This window comes from Triticum urartu, chromosome 6A (assembly GCF_056163025.1).
Source record: "Triticum urartu cultivar PI428250 chromosome 6A, HENAU_Tu73, whole genome shotgun sequence".
NCBI lineage: Eukaryota > Viridiplantae > Streptophyta > Magnoliopsida > Poales > Poaceae > Triticum > Triticum urartu.
The window spans coordinates 231,101,860-231,110,181 of NC_141878.1; positions in this window are offsets into that span (position 1 = coordinate 231,101,860).

The following is an 8,322-nucleotide window of genomic DNA, read 5'->3' on the forward strand; positions in this document are numbered from 1 at the left end:
AGCTCGGACCCACCAGCTATATCTTCGCACGCAAGGAAGTGCCTCCTTATTACGCACAAAAAAATGAATACTCCCCCTGTTAGCTGGGACCCAGTATAGTGGCAGGTTGACTTGTGGGCCTACTAAGTTGACGGGGATGGAGGGCTTTGTCAACTTAGTCAATATGCATGATTCTAGCTCCCGTGACCGTATGATGTCCATCCAACGGCCGTAGTGCTTCTTCAACCTCTGGTCTTCTTGCTCCAGCCGCCCAAACCAACGTCGGTCGTGCCTCGTGCTCCTGCCTCCCGGGGCCGGCTGCGATGCGACGGAGACCTCACCGCCCCCTACTACTCCCACCGCTGGCCAGGCCATCCCTCTACTCTCCCAAACCCCCTGTTATTCCGCGGCGACGGCAGCCTCACACCGCAGCGAACTAGTGAACCCTCGTACTCCTCTACGCGTGGGAATCCACTGCCGCGTCTTCCCCGGGTCTGCGTCGTCCCCTTCCTAGGCCTCTCCGTCGTCCACGGCCCTGGTGCTGTCGGCGCGGCGTGGTCAACGTGGTTAAGGAACGGCTTCCATCGGACGTGGACTGTACATGGAGAGGCTGACAGCTGGGTCCATGGACGCAGCAAGGAAGTTCCTCCGTATTACGTGCAAAATAATTATCCCTCCACCTGACAGCGAGGACCCACCGGACGGGCCACCGTATTTCGCGAAAAAAATGTTTCCCCCTGATTGCTGGGACCCACCAGCTACATCATCACACGCAAGGAAGTGCCTGACAGTCGGGACCCACCTGGTTGAAACGTATGTAGCGTTGTCATTCTGGTCGCGAACGTGTACATACATATATACTGGTGGATGTAGAGGCGCGCACGTGTCGTAGTAGAGGCGCACACGTAGCATGTACATGTACGTACAGCGAACATGGTGCAAGAAAGAAAATACGGCCACGTATGTGTACATACAGGCGGGGTCTCGAACGCCTACTCGCGCATACGTACGGCAAGGCTCGTGTACATGGCTGGGTCGGAACGGAGAAACAACATCGTCGTCGTGTTCATGGGGAGGCAACGGAATGCGTCATGTTCATGGGGAGGCAACAGAATGCGTCGTGTTCATGGGGAGGCAACAGAACGCGTGGGAGCCAACTGGCTGGGTTGGAACGGAATACGTGGTCGTGTTCATCGGGAGGGCTTGGACGGAACAGGCGATGGAAACGAGGCTTGGCGTACCGCAAAACGGAGGAAACGGACCTCCTACGTTCGGAACGGGGTCCTGTTGATCGGGAGGGGTGTGGCGTACCGCAAAACGGAGGAAACGGACCTCCTACGGTCGAAATGGGGGTCCTGTTGATCGGGAGGGGTGTGGCGTACCGCAAAACGGACGAAACGGACCTCCTACGGTCGAAACGGGGGTCCTGTTGATCGGGAAGGGGTGTGGCGTACCGCAAAACGGACGAAATGGACCTCCTACGGTCGAAACGGGGGTCCTGATCATCGGGAGGGGTGTGGCATACCGTAAAACGGGACTCCACGGGATACTATTCATCTCCACCGTCGACCTCCTCCAGCCTCCACGAGCTACCGTCGACCTCCTCCAGCCTCCACGGGCTCCTGTTCATCCAGCCTCCACCGCGTGCTACTCCACCGGCTACTGTTCAACCACCCCTCCACGGTCACCCCTCCACCGTCTACTGTTCATCCAGCCCTCCACACCACGGGGTCCTGTTCATCCAGAGGCAACACCACCGCCCACTCCAAGATACACCGTCGAACAATTGATTGAAAGGGGGATTGCACCGATTTAATTAAATGGCTTGAATGAGATAACAAACTCAAAATAACTTGAACGGATTGAGAATGGAAACGCAAATCTTTCGAGATATCTTCAACACTCCGGATATGAACTAGGAGGGGTGAATAAATAAGAGAGCCTTGGATAAGAAATTCACATGGGAAAATATGTGAAACAAAAGGAAGATATATGATCAACACCGAAGCTTGAAATTAATCGACCGGAGAAGAAAACGATTGAAGAATGACGAACTTGAAGCTCCCTTAGCATCTTCACAAGAAACATCGGGTAAAACATTGAAAGAAAAGACTGAAGAGACTTCTCACAAATAAAAGGATACATGATTATGAAATCTGAATCCTTGAAGAAAAAGGGTGGGATGCGGGAAAACAAAGGCAACTTGGGGACGGATGAAACAAACACTGTTGTGAAAACTTAGAATTGATCTCGTGAATGTTGAAATGATCAGATCCACTTGAAGAGAAGCACGCCGGCTGGAAAGGAATTAACATGACAACCTCGATGATCAAGAAGGATTAGTATTCACATAGAAATGTGAGAACACCGCTTAGGAAAAGATATGGAATCAACACTTGACTTCGAAGCAACTCGAATACCACAACTCAAAAACAAAACAAAGGATTGGCTTGCAGAATAAGCCGAAACAAACATATGATAGAAATTCCGTCCGAAATTTTCATGGTGGGGCCCGCATGGGCTCTATCGTACAGTACCATCATGAAGGCAGTGCACATGACATATGAAGCATCCCCGAGTCAGCATAGACAAGGACTCCTTAAGACACAACGTGACCACTGTAAAACCAACCGTGGACAGGCGAACCACAAGACGTCGAACCCCAATCTCATATCATGCATCTGTCGGAAAGATACCCTAGGTAACTACTTGAATTCCCACCTATTAACTCCCGAAACTTTCTGGTTATGCAATCTGGTGTTGGGGATACAGGGAGGCCCAATATATCACACAACTAACATGCCCTACACTCCAACTATATCCATCCTTCAACACATAACCAAGAAAACTCCATAAATCGTGTACCTTAGACCTTCGAAAACATCCGATATACTAGATGTGGCAATACATCTAATCGCTCTCCCCAGTACTGGGTGTCGTCAAACTACTCTCACCACAAAGAGTGTAGAAGCGTTTTTTATGTCGGCGAACTCTGGTATTCCGGAACTGAAATGATAAGCACTGTGACAAAAACACCTTGGAGCTCAACTCGCCGGGACACTGCCACATAACCACTAAATGTCAGGAGGCACCAAGACATAATTCCCGTAATAATGATATCACAATGATCCAACAATACCCACGTGATCCTAAAAAAAAATTGAGAGAAAAAGAGGAGAGTGAAGTCAAAACATCTACGTCAGGAGTCCTCACCAAAGAGACGAAGGGGCTGAGGAGTAAAAAGAATTCCTACTCTCCGATATATAGCTAGACTCAAAACAGTTTTTTCTAGACCCAACAGAGGTAGCGGTTCGATCAATCAAGGGGCCCCTAAGGTCGGTAAGGCTCTGATACCAACTTGTCGCGCCCAAGATGCGATTCTATCCCAATCACGTGATGAACTCATGATCGGGGCACAATCGCATTTCGAGCGCATAGCAAGGTGGACATCATTACAACATACCATGTATTGAATAGATGAGAATACAAGATAAAGGCTTACTCGCCACAAGCTACAACATGAATACATCAATACATCAATACATAGCAATCATCATACAGAAAGAGCAGGATTCGACTATGGATGAAATCAAACGAAAAAGAAGAATGACATCCACCCTGCTAATCCCAGGCTCTCCTGACCCGGAACCAATCCCTTGATCGTATAAGAAAAAGAACTCCAAAGGCAATCGAGCATCGCTCCCATGTCAGATCATCGCATTACCTGTACCTAGAACTATTGTTGTAGTAATCTGTGAGCCACGAGGACTCGTCAATCCCATTACCATGGATATCTAGACTAGCAAAGCTTAATGGGTAAGAAATGGATAACTGGTGAGGTTGCCGCAAGCGACTAAGCATTGTATGGTGGCTAACTTACGAGTACAAGCATAAGATGGGAAACTACGCAACGGTCGCAAACTAGTAATGATCAATAAGTGATCCTGAACTACTTACGGTCAAACATAACCCAACCGTATTCTCCTCTCAAACTTCCCTGAAAAGAGACGGTCACGGTTACGCACGCGGTTGGTGTATCTCAATTGAGTTTACTTCAAGTCCTCTACAACCGGATATTAACAAATTCCCATCTGCCACATAACCGCGGGCACGGCTCTCGGAAGTTTAAACCCTGCAGGGGTGTCCCAACTTAGCCCATGACAAGCTCATGATCTGTAGAGACAATCCTCCATCGCGGGACCCTCTGATCAAACTCGGAATCTCGGTGCACAAGACATTTCGACAATGGTAAAACAAAATCATCAAGACCTCCCGATGCACCGAGCTAGCCTGATAGGAGTCACACGTATCTTGTTCTCAGGGCACACCGGATGGGCAACACGTCGGGTCGGCTGAGACCCTGGTTGCCCAAGGGGCCCCGGACATCGCCAAGTTTGGACCAACACTCATGCGGAGCATTTGCCCGGGGGTTGATTAAGAGTCCTCGGGTGCTAGCCGGTCCTTATAAAAGATTTTAGTTGTTATTAGGCAAATGGTAAAGCCAATGTTGGGCCTTGCTGGAAGAGTTTTATTCAAAGAAAACTGTCAAGAGGGCACCATACCCCTCACCGTGTTAGGGACGCAAAATCGAGGAACATAACATCGGTATGACAGAAACTAGGGCGGCAAGAGTGGAACAAAACACCAGGCATAAGGCCGAGCCTTCCACCCTTTACCAAGTATATATGTGCATTAATTAAATAAGAGATATTGTGATATCCCATGATATCCATGTCCCAACATGGAACAACCTGCAACTGCACCTGCAACTAGCAACGCTATAAGAGGGGCTAAGAAAATCGGTAACATAGCCAAACAATGTTTTGCTAGGATGGTGGAAAAAAGGTTAGAGGCTATCATGGCAATTTGGGAGGCTTGATAAACAAGTGGTAGGTAGCGCGACATAGTGATAGCATCGAGACAACTAGCATATCAAAGATAGTAGTGAGATCCAAGGTGACGGTCATCTTGCCTGAAATCCCGCTAGGAAAAAGAATGAGTCCATGAAGTAGATGAACCAACATAGTAGAACGGATCCCCACAATCGCAACACAACCAGAACTATCAAGGAGAAGCGCAACCGGAAAGAAGCAAACATCATGGTAAACCAACAAGCATAAACATGGCATGATGCACAATTAAGTATGATGCATGTTAAGTTTAAAGAGGCATGGCAAAGTGCGACAAACAATACTACAAATTAAGTGGAGCTCAATATGCAATGAGCTGCGTATTGACGAAACACCACATTTAGTTATTTAGTTCACTCTCGTTTAAGCTATGCAACAATATTAAATGTTGGTTAACATGTCAAGAGGTGAGGCATAAGTAAACTACACATTTTAGCTAATTTAAATGAGGCCGGAAATAACAAACAAAAATTCCGATAAATCCCCACATGTCACTTAGAAATTTGATGCAAACAACAATTTTAAACATCTTAAATGGTGTTATCATGATGCGGATGACATACCAAGTTATATGTAATTTTATGAAAATGTTGACATGAGCATATTTTAAAGCATTTGTCATCGTGGTGGAAAAGAAGTGTGCCACGGCAACTAATCTGAAAATGATGCCACGACAACATATCGGTTTCGGTAGCTCATGGAGATACTGGTGCAAAAGGAAGTATGGCAGGAACATGTCAAGCAAGGATGGTGGGGTGACCCCGGATACCGGGTTCCCATGTGTCGATGGCTCAAAAACGGGTAACGCGCAAGTAATAATACATGCACGGCAAACATCAGATACATGCAACCACCTCATACACACATCACATGCATGCGGTCCACGGGCGGTCTTGGTGGTTATACCTTTCAAGGGTGCATTTTCGGGGCGGAATGAGTTCAATGCGGTGTAGATGGAAGTAGATGTTCTCGGGACCGTCGTACTGGAATTTGTGGTACACGATGATGGTAGTGGTACTCGCGTTCTTGGCGACGGTAGTCGTATATGTCCGAAGAGGAACTTGGTGCATCCAGGGTCTTCAGGCGTCGTGATACACATTGTCTTGTCAAATCCGAGCGACGGTAGTGGAACTTGGCGCATGCGTGTCAAATCCATGGTCAACATGTCATGCTAATTGCAATATTCAGAAAGGTCTTGGCGTGTCCAACCAAGGCAAAAAGCCCTCGTTCAGCGGTGGTCGAACTTGGCGAAATCCACGAAGGGGACATGGCGTTGAGGGACTCGACGACTCAGGCGTCGTGTTACAGGGAGCAGCGGTGAAAACCACATGGCTGTGGCACATGAAGTAGACATGCAGAGCTGCCGATGGTGAGAAGGAGCTGCAGCGAGGTGGTGCGAGGCGAGGACGCTGTGGGTGGTCAACGTCCATGGTGGTAGCATAGGGGAGCGGCATGGAGCTCGACAGGGCTTGGGGTGCTGGAGAACGGGTGGTTGCAGGCAGGGCTTGAGCAGGGCTGGCGAGGCAGCGACAATGGACTTGGCGCTGAGGAACGAGGTCCGGCAGGGCGGCGACGCTGCTGGTGCAGGACGGCGTGGGCGGAGACGCAGGTGCAGAGTCGCCGGAGTTGGCCTCCAGTGGCGGCGCGGGAGGCCAGGTGCAACGCTGGTGAGGCAACGGCGTGGAGGAGGGCCGACGAGGGGCGCGACGGAGCTCGGCGGGCGTGCTCCGACAGATATGCTTCAGGGCGGCGGCTCGATCGACAAAGGGAGATGAGTGGCTGTGCGTGGGGATCAATAGAGAGGTGGCGGTGCTACGGGAGGGAGAGGGAGTCGTGTGAGGGAGAGTTCGAGAGGGTGGAGAGGAGATGTTATGGATCAAGCGGGATGAGTTGTTGGCAGCGGAGTGGGGAGCGAGAGGAGAGATGGGGTTCGGGAGCGAGAGATGGGATCGGTCGGGCTAGGGTTAGAGCCGGGCCTTGGTGCAAATGGGCCGGCCTAACTGCCGGTTGCGGCTGGTGGGAGGCCCAGCCAGGCTCTTCTCTCTCTCTCTCTTATTTTCTTTAACATAAAGAGAAAAAAAAGAAGAGGGAGGTTAGGGAAAGAATTTGAGCATGCGGATAATTTCCCCGGACTCATAAAAATGTAAGGAATTTAAATAGAATCGACGAAAGACCTTTGGGAGATGAAGATCCAAACAAGTTTGATCAAAAGTCAAACTATTTGAATTTAGAAAACCCTTTACATGGAATCCAAAGGGGGTGGAATTCGAGGATGTGGTTCAACTCAGTCAATATGATTCATGGGCAAAGGTAACATTCATCCATGAACATGAAATGGCAAGTGGAATTTCCAAAATCCAGAATGAAGGGGAAGTTCGAAATGAACTTGGTTCTTGGGGTAAGTTGTGCAAGGATTTAGAATAATTGGAGCCAAACCGGAATTTAAAATGTGAGTGTGCTTAAGGGTGATTCCAAAATAAATGGAATGTATTTTAATAGCTCCCTAAAGATATCAAGAGGATGTGTTATAAAGAGAAATTACCATGTGAATTCCCTCGATTTGAATGAATTAAAGATCCATGCAATTTATTTAGATGATTTTTAAAAAGGGTTGCATGATGACATGATGCAATGCAAATGATGCAATGATGAATGCAACAAACAAAACAAATCACACGATGAAACTCGGAATCCATGGAAGGCATCTGGAGCACTGCTATTGGGGCATCACAGCCGAGCTCGACGCCCTCACGGTACCTGTCACACCGGCCCTCTTCAATAATTGTATAATCTCCCATTTTTCTGTTGCCTTTTTGATGTCTCACGTTGCAAACATGTCTTTGCAGGCCACGTAACCCCATGCACCATATTGTACACCATCAGCGGACAAAAGGTGGACGTGGGGAAGGCGACGATAGTGAAGCCGAAGGAACAATTTTTCCATAGCCGGCCGATCCCCCCTGACATCTTCAAGGTTTCCGTGGCTAGTGTAAAACCGGACCACAAGAATTTGGCTCCTCCGGTACTAGGGGAGATGACGACGAGACCCTGTGGCGGCTTGGCAGTTGCAAGAGGTGGGTCATGTTGTGGCCAAAGAGTCTGTTTCGTCTACAGGCGGCCAGGAGCACACCCAAGACCACACAGCCTTAGCAAGGTATGAACATCAACACCCCACCTACCCAATTAGCGTCGCCTGTCGTGTCGGGTGATAGCGGACGGGGTGACGAAGAGTCTCCATTAGTCATTGATGACGTCGCCGCACGTGGCACCCTGGCTCAGAGAAACCGGAACACCCCGTATTCCAGCCCAGAGATCGAAATGAAGTCTTCTGGAATATGGCACTGCTTGACATAGAACAAATCAGCTCTTATTAAAAAGGATAATGATACAAGTGTCTGATGTTACAAAGGATCACATCAGCATGGCGACACTA